Source organism: Diachasmimorpha longicaudata, chromosome 2 (assembly GCF_034640455.1).
Source record: "Diachasmimorpha longicaudata isolate KC_UGA_2023 chromosome 2, iyDiaLong2, whole genome shotgun sequence".
NCBI lineage: Eukaryota > Metazoa > Arthropoda > Insecta > Hymenoptera > Braconidae > Diachasmimorpha > Diachasmimorpha longicaudata.
Genome location: NC_087226.1, coordinates 5,229,074 through 5,249,441, shown reverse-complemented (window position 1 = coordinate 5,249,441; position 20,368 = coordinate 5,229,074). Strand labels below are relative to the sequence as shown.

The window sequence follows — 20,368 nt, the reverse complement described above, 5'->3', positions numbered from 1 at the left end:
AATGGTAAATAAAAATAATGGAATGAAGGTGGTGACAGTGCCGACAAAAAACAGGAGAAAAGAAGTAACAAAAATAAGGTGAAGAAATAAACAGTGCATGCGGAGAGTATAAAGTTACTGTTTTGAGAAACGGTTTGGATCAAACGTTCATGCGGAGATAAAAACGTTACCAAAGTGGAAGAATTATTTTTGTACAAAATTGTGGAATGCTCTCGGTTTGATGAATGAATCTGATAATGCGATTTTTTTTCTTTTGGAAGGGGAAACTCGTGCCTTCAAGTGGTCCTTATATGAACTGAAATTTTGGAGGGACTAAAATGGAGCTGAAATACCTTTTTGAGTTTGAAAAATTTTGAGCTTATTGAGTACGTTGATTTAAGACAATTGAAGAGTATTCGATTGTTTTAGTTTGAAACTGCAGAATCAACTAAATTGAAAATGTCTCTTAAAAATATTATTCACACCTTGTCGATACCTAAGATTTTAAAATTTAAAGAACTAGAAATTTCCACAAGAATGACCTGGAGTTTCCTCTTCGTTCATTCGTCTTTGAAGATTAATTGAAAAAGTTTCAATTTACAACGCGACCTTTTTGATCCAACAATTTTGTAAAACGTCTTAAATGAAGACAATTTACATTTCCATCCTCTTCACACTTCCCCCCACGAAGACAATATTCACTGAAGCATCCCTCTCATTTCTGTACTTTCGGAGCTGTTGGAATTTTTTCGAACCGTTCCGTTATTTTTATCTGAACCGTCTACGTAAACTCGCGATGCGCCACTTAAATTTTCCAAATCACTTCCGGAATCGTTCACCGAAGCCGATTTCCGTAATTTTTCCTGCTTATTTCCGTCCGCGAATCTCCAATAAAGCCGAAGTGTCAAGTATTTTGACCGGAGCCACTAAAATGCAGTAAAAATGTCTTAATTTGCGCCGCGATTTCTCGTCGGCCCTAAAAAAGCCCTAACCTATAATAAACGACCCGACGTATGTATACGAGCTATCGTGCGACGTTACGGGGGATCGGCGAACGATACAAATGCATCAGTTTCACGGCTCGTCGGACAAGACAACGCGATTCATGCCGTCCTCATACATGAATCAACAACCTTTTCCATATTTACATAACAACGCAACGATCGTAAGTCTCTCTCAATGTTCCACCGTAGGGAGTTAAAGGAGAGGGGGAGGGAGATCTGACAGATTGGGAGTATGGATGTGGGCATTATATCCACCCAGAGATATACATTTTCTCAAGAGAGTGGAAAGAGAAGATAAACAACGGAGAGTAATCGGAAACAAGAGGAACTTTTGAATTCATGGCCAAACAAAAGAGCATTTTGCTTTGCTCGATTCGTTTTATTCTCCTCATCTTTTCACTGAATTATTTGAGTGCAATGTCACTGCGTCATGCGTTTAAATCCTTCAGCGATTGCTGTTCTTCAGGATCTAATAAATGGAGTTGTTGTTAGTCCTGCAATGTGCCTTCGGGCCTCGTTGAGGATGAGGTAATCCACGTTATGGAATGGGTAAGCAATTGTGGGTGAAACGTGAGGTGAAGGCATTGGGTGTTGTTAATATTGAGGATATTCAACTATTTGTTGCTGTTTTTATATATGCGAAGATTATGTGTGGGCACCTCTGGTTTGAATCCAGGCGTCGCCGACTGTCGGCCGAGGGTTGGCCAACAGTTGGCAGAAGGTTGGCCAATAGTCGGCCGAGAGCAACACGTGAAAATATTGCCAATAGGCCCTCGTGAACGCCCATCTTCCTCTACTTGGACTCCCAAGAGGGTCAATATACTAAGCTGGACCTTATAAGGACGTCATTCCGAAATTATAATTTCAACCTTCATTAATGGAGTCTTTCATTCCTAGCGTTGATATTCAATGAGAGATATTTCGAGGATGTCTGATCATCGATGCTTAATTAAATCACGCGATGTATAAACCTGAGCATGCACGAGTCACGTATCCAATTCCCGATTAAATGTGCGTAACGCGTGCCTTAACAGCTTGCATACAACCACCGCAAAATCCCTCGTTGTAATACATGTCTCGTCGATTGGAATGAAGTAAAAATAAATAAACAGGCACATGGTGCCGTGCTGTTACTTCGTGATATCCTAAATAATAATGTCAATAGTGATTCAGGAGAGTAGATGAATATCGGGATTTCGTACACGATGCAAATGCCGTTCAACACCGATCATGATGATTGTGTGAAAGATCGGTTGTGGTTTACGGGGATCATTGGAAATTGAAAGGTTTTAGGCTTTTTCGAGACTAGGCCCAATGATCGTACGAATTATGGGCTTAAGGACCTCGCAGAATCAACGTTTGTGAAGGTCATGAGGGTGAGTTTCCTGAGTATCCAGAATTTGTTGACGTGAAACGCCGATTTTCGCGGATTTTTGGCATCTGGAAGTGTCACACGGGTAAAACTTCATGTATTGAGTACTAGTGAAGGTTCAAGTTGAGGACAGGTTGATGATAAGGGCCAGGAAAACGAGGAATTAAGGAGTTCGTGAGGATCGGATAGTTTTTAATGATCTTAGTTCATGGGAGTAGAGATTGAGAATTGGATTAAATTAGATTAACATTAATCTGGTATAATATATGAATGTGATAATAATTAATGTTTTTTTTCATAATTTCTGTCATCAGCAGAATAGATTGACTTGAATGAGAAGAAAATCGAACCAATAATCGTTCTCGACACCTCTCATTGATCGGTTTTACCCCATATAATTCCACTTTACAACTATTTTTTGGTCGACTCTAAATTCGTCCAGACGAAAAATGAATGAAAGGATGTTTTCTCAGTCTGCAGATTGAGACTTCCGCCCTTTGTATTTCACATACAGTTTGTGTTGGCGGTGGGCCTGAGAGTTGAGGTTATATTCACCTGCTTCTTGCAACTGTTCGTCTGCAAAGAGAGACTGCGAGAGCGGGCAACCGGCTCGGCAGCATGTCGTCCTTTTGCACCGATGACGCTGGTTCCTTTTACTCAGCGGTCTTGTCACGCCTTTGCCCCCACCACAATATTTTTTGGCACATGTACAAAGGAAGAGAGATTGCCATGGAGAGAGAGGAGGAGATATCTAACGAGTTTAGTCACGAAGATTTCAGCCATCGGTCGCGTTCATTCGAAAATTTTAGTCATGTGAGCGCACCGAGAAAAGGTTGATTTTATACCGAACTTCAAGTCTCGGCTGGAATAGACATCACAATTCAGTTAAGTCATTACCAAAGGTACAACTAAATCTCGGGATTGAAACACTAATAAGGGCCAGAACTAATTAAAAGTGATCGCACCGAGAAAAAAAAATTGTTTTTGTAAAGAATATGTAACTTCTGATATTTTTCAGAGTATTAAAAAGTGAAAATATCCTTTTCCGTCATTACCTAACGTGTCAATTATTCTTAATTATTCAATAGATGACCTTGACCGATTCAATCCCGATTGACATCGAAATATTTGACATAAGGAAATCGAAAATTCAGAAAATTAGAAAAATAATTCATGATTTCTCATGCAGATTATGTACAGTATAATAATTGGATGGTTCACCATAATTATAATATTTGGGATTTTGATTAACTGAAGATTCTATCTAAAAATATATTTTCTTCTATCAAGAATATCAATCCTGCGGTGAAATAATTTATTTTCTGTCGAAGATTGCAATCGATGTATCTGCTTCGATATTTCAAGAATTCAAATATTTTTCCCTCATAATTTATCGATAACATCCTCATGGAGCTCATCAATCACAAAAACTCTTTTCCAACCCTTCTAAGAGCTGCCAGAGGGAGAATACTCTCCGGTTGCCTCACCCCAATTTTCGTCATCACCCACAATTACCATACACCTCATTTCTCCTTAATAACGTCAAAAAAAAACTATCCACTCACCTCAGCATAACTAGTTAAGCCGAGTCCGCATTAAAGTTGACGTGAGTCTCACGTGCGCTGCAGAGCAGACATCCACCCAAGTAGGTTACTCAAATGCAGGTCGTGCCTATATATCCTAGCGTAAATATCATTCGCATCTTGAAACGCGAATCGTGTAATTGAATCAAATTGCTAATGGCCAGTTTTATCCTCAACAGTCGATTTCAATGGCTTTAAAAGGGAGTACCGGTGTGTGCCCGACAACTTATACGAATACAGTGACATTGTGTATGCATAATGTTGCTGAGCTAATACCAAACCACCTGTCCTTTTCATGCCACCACGGTATAGACAAACTTGGGGAAACTTGAGATCTACATATAATCATGTGCACAGGGTATAGTTGCCAGCGTCACGCCAAAAGACTTCCGCGCACCGACGCTTTTCGTCTTATCTTATTTATTGCTTTAATTCATCTTACAGTTAATGCGGATTGAGATAAATAAACAATAGAGGTGAGTGGCGGTATTCTTGAGAGAGCGGAAGATGGATAGAGGGGGAAAAAGATATCAATTTGTCAAATGCAATTTTTTCAGGTCTTCGTGAACTAAAAATTCAAAAGCTGAGGGATGAGAAAAGGCAAAATTGGATGTGATGGGCCGAAAGTGATGCTTATAAGGGCTAAAGGTAACAATAATACAAACTGACTCTCAGGGTATACATTATGATGGTCAAGTCGAATTTTATTGGAGTCATTTCTAGGTCGGTGAGCCCTCATAAGGGCTATAATAAAAAAAACCAAATCAATGCTTTATCAGACAGGACATTTTCCAAACTGTTATGTATTTGTTATGTACAATTATCTTTGACTTTTTAAATTATTCTTTGATCTGTTTTTTTTTAGTTTACAGACCTGCCAACCCTTTTGTATTTTTTTTCGCCCTGAATTGTTCTAATGAACATTCATTTCTGTAATTATTAAGGCGCGTCCCGTTACCATATTCTCATTTGATCCTCGCGAGATTCCAAAATGTCATATTGACAGGGAAAATGTTTTTTATTTATCTAATTTAACCCTTTTGAGGATCAGAATTGAGAAAGCCTATTGCGCCCCTTTAAGGGCTGAAACCATAAATTCGAACGTTTACAATTGTAATATTCATTTCTAGTTTTGCCAATATCATTTTATTCCACTTGACCGTCATAAGGGTCACAATAAGGGCTGGAAGTGTCACTAATTACACTTCCTCGTTCTATGATTACAAACTTTGATGTTATAACTTATCTCTGTGGGGAGTATATTGTACCTCATTTACCCCTCATAAGGGTCGTATTCGTATAGCCCTCAGGACCCTTGAAAGAACAAAACCTGTAGCACTTACATTTGGCCCTCAAGATGGCTTGTTCATTACAACAACCGTTCAGCCGAATGAATGGGGAATAAATTGCGACTGGTCAATGGCTGCCATATGCTAATCTCCTCCCCTCGTTCCCCAAAAATTACCAAAAATAATTTATGATCTGTCAATGCATCATTGAAATGAGAACTCTATCCAGCCGCGAAATATTCGTAAAGGGATGGTATTCCCCTGTGGAATCGCCAAATCATCGTGCAAAAAGTCCGTGAGGCCCCGAAGGCACCGCAAAGATGCGCACGCAATTTAATTCGTCGCCGGTGTTTCATATACTCGGACTAACTTTTGTGGGTTTTTGGGGGCCCAGCGCGCCGGCGCCGGTGCTGCGCGCGCTTAGAGATGAGAAACAGAAAATGAGCGAATGAGAGAGTAACAGAGAGGGGATGCCAACCGGTCGGCGCGACTTTGGCGGCCGCCATCTTTCCTCTCTCTTCTCGTTTCGTAAGTACACAGCATCTTTTCTTGTGTCTCGAGGTATGGAATGAAGAGACGCCCAGGCCGTTGGCAACTTGTATGCGTCTATCAGCGCAAAGTTCCGTTTTCTTGGATTATTTTATTTTTCACATCGCTCCTTGACACTTTTGATACTTGTTTTTGCCGACGTCTGACAAGGTAAAATATATTCCACTTGTGAATGGGGTCATGGGTTGGTTGGTTGTGAATTCTTGAATTTTGGTCTTTATGGCGGTGACATTATTCTTGTTAATTGCTGTTATTTTTGTATTTTCCATTCAAGTTCCAGGATTTTAGAATAACCAGCTGAAGGGCTGGACCTGCAGTTTGATTTCACGCCGAACAGGAAGTTGACTTGAATCATCAAGTCTCGGCTGGAATAGACATCACAATTCACTTAAATCATTACCAAAGGTACAGCTAAATCTCAGGAATAAAACACTAATAAGGGACAGAACGAATGAAAATTGACTTTCAAAGGATACGAAGATCGCGAAGGGCGCAAACCCTTCAAAATCATTCAATCCTATTCATCTCAAGGCACAAAAAAATGTAAAATTGTCTGAGATTCATGAATATGATCGTCAGGAGGGTCTGAGCAGTCCTATTTGTCCCGCACAAGCCTCAACGGACTGACGGAATTCAAGTCCTGAAAAGTCACCTGACCTTATCCCTTTCGCGAATCGTCAAAGAATATAGAAAAATTGAAAGGATCTATCATAACAAGAGTCATGAAAGTTCGAAGAAGTCCTATTTGACCCTTAATCCCAACCTGGAAAAAATCCACGAAAACCGCTTAAACTCCACCTATTCACCTCATTATCTAAACGTTCCCCAATTCTCTAAACAAACACAACCACCTGACCTCTAATTCCGTCATGCACCCCCAAAGTGCCTCCCATAAGAACCACATTTTCCCAGAATGGGAATTTCTAATCCCCCCTGATACCTGTATCTGAAGTACACGTCTTTTGCCGTCGGCCGAGGTAGACTACATTGTATACAGCCCGCGATTACACCTAAACGTGTACCTCCAACGGCTGAAAGCCCAGTGTAAGAACGTGATACAGAGAGACTAGAGGAGATCGGTGTCCGGTTAAGCCCTCTGGTGTACTTACGATGTAGAGTTGCTCCGGTGGTCCCATTGTGTCGCGAAATTCTCCCCTCTCCCTCTCCCCATCTCGTCGGGTTGGTCTCGTGACTCCGTGCAAGGGGGAGGTAATCCCAAAATCACTAGAAACAGACTCAAAATGTCCCAGGATATCTCGCGTGAAAGACCGAAATCGTTTCAATCCCTCCAATCACACAGTAAAAGAACCGACGAATCGTAATTTCCACTCACTCATTCCGTTCACTATTTTTAGGGTAAATTTATTCAAATTTCCCGCGCTAACGGCTGACCCAATAATTGACTCTCGGTGTGGAACCGAGACGTGAGGCTAACGCGAGCGGCCATAATGCACTGGCACTGACACGGCCCGAGAACGGAATAGGTCCCATCAGCAACTGACCACTCCCGCTCCTCGTCGCTTCCCTCCACATCTACAATCCTGCAGTGACTTTACATATTGCAAGCGAAGAAGAAATTCTCATTTTTTTTATTCGGAAAAATTGTGACGCGAGGAAGGAACGATTAGTCAACGGAGTGACGGGTCGAGTTGTTGAGGAGAGTCGAGGGGTGATAAGGTTTTTTATCGATAATTGCTGGAGTGAAGTTATTTACGAGCCTCATCGGTCTGGGAGGGATATTTTTGTTGTGTACTCCATTAGGACTTGTTAGTGTTTGTTTTTTCTGATGAAAAATTGGATATAAAAATGAGCAGTGAGGCTCACAAGGATCGGGGATTTGAAATGTTCAGGATCGTGAGGAGCATCATTCATTGTTGCGAAGGTTCAACTGAATTGATCTCCTCGTTTGACCCTTGCAACCCTCACAATATCATTGCCCCATCCTAACCTCCAAAAAAAACCCAACAACGCGTGAAGCCCTACGCTGGCGCTGCGGTAGACGCATCAGATCGTAGAACCAGTTTCATCTTCTTGAACGCTTAATTAAGGTTCGTCGAGTGGAACGGGCATGCGTAAATACTGCAGGAGGTAAGGGGCAAAGGGGTGGGAATGGGGCACCGAGAAGAACGAGGACTCAAAGAAGAATAACCAACGGGTGAGAAAGACATCGATACAGGTTAGGTCCTCCGGGTGCTGTCTCCTCCCTCTCTCTTGGCTGCGCACTTTATTCATGATACTCAGTGTATTCTTCGCGTCTTGAAGCGCACCCATTCCGCCTTCGTTATCGTTTAACGACTTTATCGCATCGCTACGCACAAAAGAGAGTGAGCGAGAAAGGTAGCATAAAATAAAATGAGGAGGAACGGGAGAAAAGAAAAAGGAAAGTTGGAAGGAGAGCAAGTACCACAACCTTGACCCTCGCCGATATTCCGAACAGGCAATTATTCCACTTCTGATCGGTATCGGCCCTCATGAGGGTCAACGATTCAACTTTCAACTCTTTATGGTTGTGAGGAGCTAAATATCCAAATCATGAGCCTTTTTCAGGCTCATAAGCTTTAAATGGAAACCTTCTTCATATTCTGCGACGCTCAGAAGGGTCTTGATGCTGAAGAGTGTGAAGGCTAGTCAATATTGGAATGGTAACTCTTATTCATACCAACCCTCAAATATCAAACTTATGGACCTTCGCATAACTATGAAATCTGTATTTTGACTTTGATTATTTACTCTCTCGTAGCAATTTCACTTGGATAACAAGAAAATTAATCAAACTTATATTACTTGACGCGACAAATCGAGGAAATAACTGACCTCTTCTAGTCGCAGGAAAAATTATATGAAAAAAACCTTTATACACTCGCACACACATACACACATGCCCCTTTTGCCCCGCGAATCTGAATACAGTTGATACTCCTAAGGTACACAATCAGAAACATGTAACATTTCCGGTATGCAGGTGTTGCCACTTATGGAAGACATCCCAAAAATGGTTTATTCAATGGGTAGAGGGAGAAACGCAAGTGCGATGCACCCGAAGAATCTTTCTTAAGGCTATTCACTGTAATCCACTTCTAATTATGGCTGTGCTACGTGTGTATGCTCAGTGCTGGGTGTAGGGCGGTGGACCATGCGATAATTACTCGAGCCGACTCTCGGGCATGAGTCTTCTCCAGCCTCATCTTCAACCTGAGGTAATTTGAGTCGTTCTAGTATTCAAGAGAGCACAGATAAAAGGTCATATCTTTAGTACGGGGGCCGATGAATCATTGAGAGAGTTCAAAATTTGAGTGTTTGGTCTTGTTTATTTAGTATTGACAGTGATGAAATTGGAAGGGTCGAAGTTATGATGTTTGGGCATTATAACAAATGATAAGGGTGCAAAAGATTCAATATTTGACCCTCACGAAGATCAATGAGGATCAGAATTTTCAGGTTTTCTTAGTATCAAGGCTGATGAGTCACTGGAAAAGTTTAAAATTTAAGTGTTTGGTTTTTTTTTATTTAGTATTGACACTGATAAAAGTATAAGGGTTGAGGTTATGACGTTTGGGTATTATAACGAGTGCTAAGGGTGTAAATGATTTGATATTTGGCCCCCGCGAGGATCAAAGAGGATCCGAATTTTTGGGTTTTCTTCTTGAAACCGGAAATTCTTTCGGTTTGGTCCGCTTAGATGCCTTTTATTCGGGTACAGTTTTGTGACTTCCCACTGATGTCACGCTGAGATTGTGAACACGGTAAACTTTATAACCTTGTACTTATCTGAAGTGTCGGTTTCGCTTACGTGAATCAAGATACTGCAGTGTAATAAGTACGTTAATGAGTATTTATTATACCCCCACATGTTCTCCACATCAACATTTTGTTCTCAGACTGAAGGAAAACCATTTTTTCCGGATGATTTTTTGGAAGCAAACGCCGGATCAAATTCAGTATTTTATGACATTTCTAACATCTCTAATAAACACAATGAACAAACAATAGTGACGCGGATTGCTTTCATAGGAATTAAATGACTTCCTGAAATATTAATTGGTGAGAAAGTTCCGGAAAATTATCCCCTTCGAATGAATTAATATTATCAAAAATTTCAATCTTTTTGGGCCGACAAAAAATTTTCAAAGTCGGAATCTAATTTATCTGGAAATCGTTAATATTAATTTGAATTGTGGCGTGTTAGTTATCATACGCGTTCGTTGGAATTAAACGATCGAGAGAACTATAAAAAAATTAAAAACACTCGTTATTTATCAGTTATTGCACTTCCACATATTTCCAACCCTGAAATTTTTCCAAACCATTTTTTTTGACATTTGAATAAGATTTTGATTTTTTTTATAGTCTTCTTGTAACCATCCGACGGACTAGACTCAAGTTTATACTGAGACACCTGACATTTTGAAATGAGACAGTTGCACAATCATCGTAATTCCGATTTTTGAATTAAAATCAATTTTTTCAAAAATTGTAACATCAGTGCGAAAAAAAATTAACTTTGTCAGGAATATGAATTCTGGTATCCATTAATTATTAATCAATACATGACTGAGAATAACGATTCAATAACAATTGTTATCATTTGGAATTATTCACATATAATACCACAAGTGGTTCAAAATTATCGAATATTTCCCGATAGATTCGTTGCAAACAAATGAAGGAGTCAAGTTTTTCAGGCTAAAAAATCACGAGTGCGAAGCACGAGTGATTTTTCCTGAAAAACTTGACGACTTCATTTGTATGCAGGGAACCTAGAGGGAAATATTCTATAATTTTGAAGCTCGAGTGGTATTCAGGGGATTATTTTTCCTATCCAAATTTCGGCCAAGAGAATTGTGCCATGACATGAAAAGAGGTTTATTTGGTTAAGTGTCGTTTGTTTACCAAAATATTCAAAAAATTATCGCTGATATTCGAGGTAGGCTATACAAAATATCAACAAATGGTGCAATTCTATTGGCTGAAATTTGGGTGGGAAAAATAATCAAAATTATTTCACCTGCAAAAAATTCAATTTCGAAAAATTTTTTAAATAATTTGGATCGTTCAGCACAACAGTAATTTTTGGACCTGAATCAAGACCAAAAAGGTATTCCAAAAAGGTATTTTCTTCAGTCAAAAACATCAATTGTTGTCTGACATATTTTTTTTTTTTCTTGAAATCATGACTTCCATCGGCGCCAATTTTCGCCTAAAATTCAGATAATTAAAAAACCCCAAACTACTCCATCTTGTGATCGTTAAAATTAGTCTGAATGGTCGCACGATAGCCATCATCCGCCCTTTTTCCGACGAAAAGGGCGGAATAAATAAAAAACGGAGGGCGCGAGTGGGGGACAGGTGGAGATGTGTCAGAGGGACTTCCCATGTTAATCAAGAGTTTCTCCCTCTGGCCACCCCGATGCAACCCATACCTCTGTCTACAGTACAAACACATATGCTAATATCATTCCATACGTTTACACATGAACCAAGTGGCACATTTCACGCACGAGAGGAGTGATATCTCGTTTTGCATTCTTTTGAGTCTCTCGTTTGCATTTCATTCACCTATCTGGCAGAACAATTATGAAGATCCACTGTGCTATTTCAACTTGCCGGTAATAAAAAGATCGGGAGAAACAATTAAATTTCCGTTTCCTGCTTTGAATTGCAGCACAACTGTATTTTAATGTCATTTCGACAGGACATTTGCATTTTGATTTCGTTCATTTTTCCGAGGAGATCGCTTTTTTGGAGGTTAATTATTTGGCTCACAGAGATCTCGATGATAATTACTTCATCAAAATAATTATTTGGTTGAAAAAGTTGTCATAATAACATACTAATCAAGTCAAAAAAAACCTGAAGTACAAGGAAAATTGGGAAGTTTTTCCCATTCGTCCAGAAAAATTGACTAAACTTCAGCCTCAACGAACTATGAGTTAATAATTACATCTAATTTTCAAAATTTTGTTGATAATATTTTTGAGAGGCCAAAAAGCCCCTCAATAATGTGAAAATGAAACAAAAAAACTTGACGTCATTCCAGAATTATTTAATGAGTGAAAAAAATTGGGACAATTCGATCAATTCTCGTATGATAAAATTTTTCACTATTTTTCGGATATTTTTTATCCAATTTTTCTCTGTCTTTATCGAAGAAGAATTCAAATAAACTTGAAACACCTGAAGAGCCTGACCGGACTATATCTTGCCCTCTCGGCGGCTAAAAGAGACTGTAAACTCGGCAGAATCACGAGGACATTTGTACCGTTACGTTCTAACGCACTCCGTGTCACTGCAGTTTTTATCCATTTTTTTTTCTCCTGCAACTGTCCGTAATTTACGACGGGGTTTCCTATGGTCAGGGACATGGCTCTTTGGCACGCTGCACATATACCTTTACCTGATGTTCCTAAGTCTAACTGACCGGGCGGCAAACAGGTGACGCAATTAAGCCTCGACCTTGCTCCGGAAACATTTTCGCACCCTCATTTGCGACCTCGGGCTACAAACATTTACTGTTGACTTTTATGTTCACAAGTGGACGCTGAAAAAATCGGATTTTCACGGAGTTCTTTAGAAATTTTATGAGGTCATACGTTCAGGACGATTCTAAGCGTTTTTTCTAGCAAAAGTGTAACTTCATGAATGAATCTATCGCTTTTTGAGGCTATTAAGCCGCTGCTAAGAACCTAAACTCAAATAATTCGCTGTTATAAAAGATATTTATGGAATATCGACAAAGAAAATGAAGGATATAAACAACATTTGTGGGAAATAGATTTTAGATTTTTTTTTTGTTTTCATTAATCCATCAATACTTCCATTGACACACATTTAATCCACCGGATCCTGCAGTCTAAATTAATTATGCAATTTCCAATTATGAGTTCTGACATTCTACTATCATACGTTAATCCCTGCGAAGTGAATGTTGATAGCTATTCTAACATTTTCCCAGACGATTTGTCTACAAAAATCAAATAACACGTTTTATGCTTGAAATGTAATGAATTCCACATTTCCCATTCAATTTATAATATTCCGAATGCTTGGAAAATTGATGTGTCAACTTCTCGCTTAATTTGATAAATGTCTCTACAATTCTGGAATCATGTGAAAATGGGCCTGAATAGGTTATGCCTAGAGACCTCGAAATAACCCAATAATGCACGAATGTATCTCTATCTCCAAGATATGTTAGAGATTACAAATGTCCATTTGTTATTTACCCATACGTTGAACATATAAATATCCCGATTTTATCAAAAAGCCAGTGAAGTATTTACGACCCTCACATTCAGAAGACGGACGATCCGGTGTCAGTCTGACGTTGAGTTTTTTGCTCCAAGAGAGTTCGAAACGGGGAAAACCCTAGCAATTTTACATTCCGTGAATAAAAATTCAATGTAACCCCAGAAATGACCCTCAAAAAAACAATTTCAATTGATCTTCCAACTTTGACAAAATCGTCTTAGTCCCCTTCCCGGATAATGGAGGAAAAAAAATTTAAAAATTCCACAATCCAAATTCTAATTCCAAAACTCTTTTATTAACGTCTTAAACATTGAGTCTGAACTGAGTTTAACCCCTTAAAAATCGAATAAAACACCCTCCAAAGCTGTACGTAAAGAAATATTGAATAAAAATTGGACCTCTAGAGGGCGAAACGCGGGACGAAATGACAATCGACCACTTTTAGGTGAAGTTTTGTTAAAAAAATAGACTTGGGAGGCTAATTTTCCTTATAAAATGAACTCTCGCTCCTCATATCACCCCCTAGAGATCTAATTTAAAAAATCTAAAGTCTTGAGTCTTTAAAAGTCTTGAAATATCCAATTTTAAAATCTCCAGTTTCAAAATCTTTCACAATCAACTCTGACAGTCAATTTTGATTAATATTAAACCTTCTGAAAAACCGTTTTAATCCCGTGCCAGCAATGATGAATGAAAAAAGAAGTCTCCAACCCCATAACGATCTTAAAATCATCCTTCGAAGTCCCAAAAATCCCAGCCTTCAGTAATTTACACCCCCCGCGGAAGAAAAATCCATATCGAAATATATTCATATATATGTGAATCTTACGGCACATAAAACAGCCAAAAACGTGTTATACAAAGTATAAATAACCCATATGTGACAAAATATAAATCAGGCAAATATATTTCTCATATTTTTCAATCATAAAATAATATTTTTGAATCATATCTGAGATTTATTTTTTCACGTACACGTTAATCGTCCAAAAATGATGTACCCCACACACATGTTACACATGTATCATATAAGTAACTCATGTTCCATATTTTTTGTTAATATGCGCCCATGTAATCTTCCCATATATATTCTTATACATATGTACGGCCCCTCGAAACCGACGAAAAAAGTCAAAAGCCGTCAACTTCCCCACAAACACTAGCATCCAACTCTCTAAAGTTTCAAAACCCCGGCCCCAATAAACCTCACCCCCCCCCCCAAAATCGTCTTAATCCCCTTTTAAAATCCCGATTAAAAAAAAATCAGTGTCAAGAAAATGGGTCAGTCGTGTAATTGTTCCAAGCGGTATCAGAACGGGAAGACGTAAAGCATGTGGTACGCGATCCGACGGCAGCCATTCCGTTATGGCGGTGGGGTTGTTGCATTTAAATACTCGTAAAACTAACTCTCCTCTCCTCGTGGCAATCGCTTACACTGGTGGATATATATAGTCACCCGGGGGACACAGCAACCGGGACAGACATGATCGGAGTGTATAGAGGGTCGCGTCATCACCGCATCGTTTCGTGTCCCTGGCATTACCTCGACTCTCGCAATTTCCATCGTTCGTCAACCCCTCTGATATAAAGCCGTCGATACTCTACTCCACTCTCAATTCTCCAACAAAACGGGGTGCGATCCCAGTCGTAAACGATTTCCGAAACGGCCGATTTCTCGCTACCGCGGTAAATCTATGCCCTCTCCCCCTACCTCCCCCCGCCTACAACCCACGCGATACAAATTGCCCGGATCAAATTGCCGGGATCACTTTTAAAACCATTTTATGTTCAGTTAACGATAAAATGATTTGTTTCGGGTATTTTTCCCGTGTTTGGATGTATTCGATTAATAGGAAGGAACAGGAGTCATTGAATTTTGTTGATTTTTTTGGTCGCCAGTGGCATTGAACCTCCGAGTGCCTGAATTGTGCGTTTGAATTTGTATGGAGTCGTTGTGATTCAGTACAAGAACAAGTGTATTTTGTTTATTGGAGGAGGGAACCAAGAGATGACAAATTTACCGACTTCTGATAGGGTCTTTCAATGAAAATAGAGGGTCGCGGACAATCGGGAAATATTGAATGACGTTTTACGGTGTTTGGAATGACATTGTTTGGGGATTGTTTTGCGGACAAGGTCAAAAAGGTCAGCAGGTTGAAGGAGGATTAAGAGCGTGAGAAAAAAATTTAATTCTGCGAATCAAATGTTGTTTTGACAAGAATTTTCAAAGAGTTTTGGAATGGGGATTTCGGGCATTTGGTTGTTTAGAACAAATATGAGGGGGAAAATGGTATTTTTTGGTCGGCGTAAAAGAGCTTTGGGGTAAAATTGAAGTCACTGTGTTTGTGACAAAAAACGTCCCTTTTTAAGACGTCTCCGCAGGTTTTAATTGCATTGATTGGTCAGTTTGGAAATAGATATTTTGATTTAGGCTTGTCCCAGTTTTTCGTGACTCAACGACATACCCTGTAGAAGAATAATTGTTTCGTTCCGACAAAGAGACTGTAATGACTTTAAATTGAAAAATCGCGCTTGAGTTATAACGTCATGAACTCGTTTCATTTTCGTACCGATACGGCGGAAAATCGCGGGGTTCGAAGTAATTGGATTTGAGAGAGTGGTTTTATATCCAGTTGTACATAGTATTTCGAATTGAACGGTTTAACACGTTCAATTCCATCGTATACGTTTATTGAAATTGAAGACTTACTCCAGGATCGCATAATTATTCAAACAATTATGAAATCCACCCAAGTCCTTTCATTTTAGTATTGAATTTTAGAATCGGATATTGCGACAGTTGTCCGACGACTTTTGGATTATTTAGACCCACAATATTTTTTATTCAGAATTTGTTTTCACCGTGAAACGATGAAACCGGGATCAATGAAACGTTTTCCGTTGGATAGGAGCTATAAATTCACGATAATTAGTGAGTCAGTGGGCAGGAGGGAGATTTAAACTTAGCCGCGGCTCCTAGCCAGCGTAAAACCAAGGGATCGTTTTGCCAGGGAACGAATAGTTAGCTACTTCATAATATTAATAAAATCCACATTCATGAGTAAAAGTTATGACCCTTCCCGGTTAATTCCGGCTTTTTCAAATATTCATTATAATAACGCACAATTTCTCGGAATCCCATCACTCCAGCGTTGGTTAAAATTCAAAGTTGTTTCTAACCGCAGTAGATTTGACGAAACTAAATTTTACAATGGCCGACGCACCGTAAGGTCCCTCCCAACTTCATAGAAAAATATGTCAAATAGAAAAAAACGATTCAATATAGATTTTTAAAAGTAAGAATAGAATTCACTGGCAACTGTCATGGCGGCGAGCAACAGGCGCTACGTCAAGAACACATCACAACCTCAAATATGAGCTAATTAATAATTAACTGATCCTTGGGGCATATGTTATGTGGTTCCATTTTATTAGAATTTCAGGGGTAGAAGGCTCACTAACCCACGGTAAATGAACTTGAAGAGTGGGAGGACTTACGCAGAACTGTCTTCGTCATGTTAGACCATCTTCGATGAGGTAACATGTACGAGAAAGTCGACATTAATTTTTCACCACAATGTGAATTTCCGCACGGATGTGACCCCTCGGTAGCAACTGCACATTCTAATTAATCATAATTAAAGACACTGAATGCAAGTGCGAACGAAAATAGGTACCACAGCTTGACAAATCTCCACCGAAATATTTTTTTCACAAGAAGTAACAAGCGGAAGTTTAATATTACCGGGATATTTGGAGCACCCGGATGAGGTTTGAAAATAGCTCTTCCTCGGTTGCAGAAAATCTCAATTCTCATTCAACAAAGAAAACCAGTGATTGTTAACTGAAACTAATTAACCTGATAATTAATTTCATTACTTCGCCGCTGAATATTCCAAAACTGCCCTTCTACTACTACGAACCTCATAACCCTTCCGCGTCCCAAGTTCACTCCCATCAACTATCTTCCCCGAAAAAACCTGTCTCCACACCCTTGACAACCGAAAACCTCAACAGCGAAAAATTCTTCTGAATAAGCAAAAGCCAACTGAGTAATTCTGTCTCACACCCCATTATCTACAGAGCCTTCCTGAGATTCCCCCAGATTTGATCAAGCACTTTCCTGGATTCATCATACCTCAGGGGTTTGTCAACTTTCGGCGTCACTTATCTCGGAGCCGCGGGCCCTTCTGTTCTGCAAAAGACGGGAGGAAAAGGAATAAGAAGCGCGTGCCCCATGATATAGAACGCTTCAGATCATATAACATTCGTAACCTTGGTAGGAGGGGGTGCGGAAGGTGTTGTGGGCGGGGTAAACCGTGGGGCTGGGGGGGGGGAGGTAGGGGTGAATATAAGGCATCGTGTGATGTCGCGACGGTATCCCCTGAGCAGCCACGGGCAACTTCTCCGACAGGGCTAAACTGATATGAGAAACGAGCATTTCGTGCTGCCCGTAGGGGCCACAACGGCCAAGCTACCTATTCGTTATACTCTAGGAGAACATTCTGCTTATATCACCGAGACTCCCCCCCTCACCCCTCTCTCCCTCAACCAGTTCGTGCTGGATGTTATTCGTCTTATCATATCCGGAAATTTTTAAGGAAATACTTTTCGTTGTCTTCATCATCCTCGAGATGCTTGAAAGCCTTTTCTTAGTTTAACCCAAGTGAGTTCACCTTCACCCTTGTCACCCCTCTGATTTTAACCCGTATATTTTGGACTTTCTGGAGAACCTTCTGGCCCCCATCAACCACATCGTCTTCATCTGATTCTCATTCTTAGAATTTTCATGGAAAATCTTTCTTCTGTCTTCATCATCCTCAATCTTCTTCTCCTTTGAGGGTAAGGATATTCTAGAATTATTTGAAACTTGTGTATTTTGAGAGTAATTTATCGGGTGCTAAATGAAAGATATATTGTCCTAGGTATGGATCTGAGAATGAGTATGCCAAGAGGATTGGTTACTTGCCATGGAAAACCGACCAACGGGAAAAGGGAACGCCACCAGAAACGCTTATCATCGCCTGCAGCCCCGCGTCGACCGTCGGATCTTTATTTATGGCCTCCGTCAGACATACCTAATAGCGAGTGCCCTCACTTCGAATATTCTGGTTGAAATCGGCGTAATACGGTGAGAATGTTAACGTATTTTTGCCAAAGTTTTTGAGGCTTTTGGGAGGGCCAATTTTGTGAGTGAAAATGTGGTTAGGGAGTGACTCAAGGGCTTATGATGGAGATGAATGATTAGTTAATTTTACGGGCCTGAGCACTTTATTATAATTCCGATATTTAAGATTCGGTTGTGCTTATCTGATTTGGAACTTAATTAAGGGAGCAATTACTTGGGAATTACCAGAACGCACATGAGATGAGAAGAATTGACTTCTGAGGACATTCATGTGGACTCACTTGTCACATTCCCAATTCACCCGCGAATATTCAGGAAGGACCTTGTTCTTGATTCGAAGTGTATTTTAACTTCAGATTTTTTGGCTTCAGTTTCATAGAAAAACTAATTGCAGATTTGGGCGGATGTTTAGACGATTTAAAAAATAATATCAGAATTGACTGATGAGTAATTCTCTCGGATCGACTGAAGATAAAGTTTATTGGATATTAATTCCAATTTCACGAATGTTGACTCGATATTTATCAGAACATGCATGAGACCAGAAGAATTTATTGTGAAGCACTATCATGTGTGCTCTCTTGTCATATTTCTAATTCACATATCAAGATTAATGACAGGATCTTTAATTGAAACAGGCATTCCAGTTTTAAATCTTCTAATTTTCGTCCTCTGTAGAGATCGATTGTTTTTGTTCAGATAAAGATGAACAAATAAAAAAAATTGATTCCAGAGTACAATCCTACAGGTTCACAGCATATTACTTATTGACTTGTTAATATTAACACCGTTTTCTTCTTCAACGCGATCTACACACATATTTCTAACTCAAAATTTCATGTTTAGCTTTTTACAAACACAACATATGCGGCTTCAGGCGTGTTCAGACAAAAATGAAAAAGCTAATCACAGAATTAAATAATTATTTCATCTCCAAGAGTAAATCACGCTTTAATAATCCTAATAACCAACATAAGTCACACCTATTTCCCATTAAACTCAAAGTCACGAATGTTCCTTGAAAAATTTTCTCATCAAATCCCACTCAAGACGGATTGATTGGGCAGAGGTGCGACCACGTGGGTTCGCTTGTCATAATCCTCCGCTGTCCTTCACAATTCTTGTCTCATTCACAACAAAGAACTACCCCCCATTTTAACACGATATTACCTCAACTTTATGCACCTTCCAAACCCCCCGAGTGTCATAAAAACTGGAGTGCAATTGGCGCTCTCCATGAGCCATTCCTCCGCTGTCCGACGGCACTCGCACGGGGCCAAATATTTGGCGGGAGTGTATATTTCTCAATTAACCTGACACCCCTTCAAAGCTCGATACCCTACCCACCCCTGAAGCACCTCCACGTAAAACCTCCCCCCCTCCCCTCCAATTGAAATGCCTAACCTCAATATTCCCATGACCCACATTTAACAAACGTTAACTCAACATGGACTTACCGTTTTGCGGCGAAGTCGATAATTCAGCGGACTAGTAATGTCAACAATGAAGCTGCAGGACCCCATGCCGTCCTCGTCATTATCAATTATCCCAGTAGTTCTCCCCCAGTACACCCTTCAGTCCCACCAGATCTTCCAGTTGGCTCTTCTCCAGATCTTCAGCCCTCTCGTCCTTTCAATCCTCCAATTCTCCTCAACGCAAATGCTACTAATGCCCGATACTGCCTTCACGTGCTACAGACAATCAGACCCGTACCGACGACTTACAAACAATAAAAATATTTTTAAAAAACAACCAACAAATAAACAAAACTCAAACGATCTCAGATATTTTTTTTTCCGATTAATCTTGAACCCGAATCACCTCGCGATTGTCGTCTCGGTAATGTGAACGTACCTCAAAACGAATCGCGTTACGCTCTCTCGCGGGCCAAAGCAAACTTGTCGGATGGCAATACGTGAGTTAAATGTTCACCGCGGGATGGTTTACGGCCAATAGTCCCCACCATGTGCCACAACGCGGCGCTGCCTTCGCGCCGTACGCCTTGCCGCCGCTGGACTAGCATCAACTCCTCGTGTTCACTCACATATACAATACACCACTACTACATACCTGAAACACAAGGGTCCTGAGGTATATATGTACGAGTGAGAGGGACACGGCCACTGGCAATCATCCGAGAGTTGAACAGAGTGGGAGAAAGTGTTTGTGTGGAAGTGAGAGGATCATAAAATATGGTACTACCTGTGACCCAAGTG

General features: G+C 40.0%; 1 protein-coding gene across 3 annotated transcripts in view; it reads right to left on the bottom strand.

Moving 5' to 3' along the window:
• Positions 1 to 20,139, bottom strand: part of LOC135172634 (homeotic protein antennapedia-like) — a 146,118-nt gene extending 125,979 nt beyond the window's left edge. Inside the window, exons 1-2 of one of the 3 annotated variants that reach the window (XM_064138823.1) lie at positions 20,007 to 20,139; positions 19,610 to 19,843 (exon numbers count right to left, since the gene is read on the bottom strand). The gene's annotated coding sequence lies outside the window, so the exon portion shown is untranslated. Of the gene's footprint in view, positions 1 to 6,885; positions 7,001 to 19,609 lie in introns of all 3 variants that reach the window. The other 2 variants (XM_064138822.1, XM_064138821.1) reach the window with 2 other exon arrangements.
• Between the last annotated feature and the right edge of the window lie 229 nt (positions 20,140 to 20,368).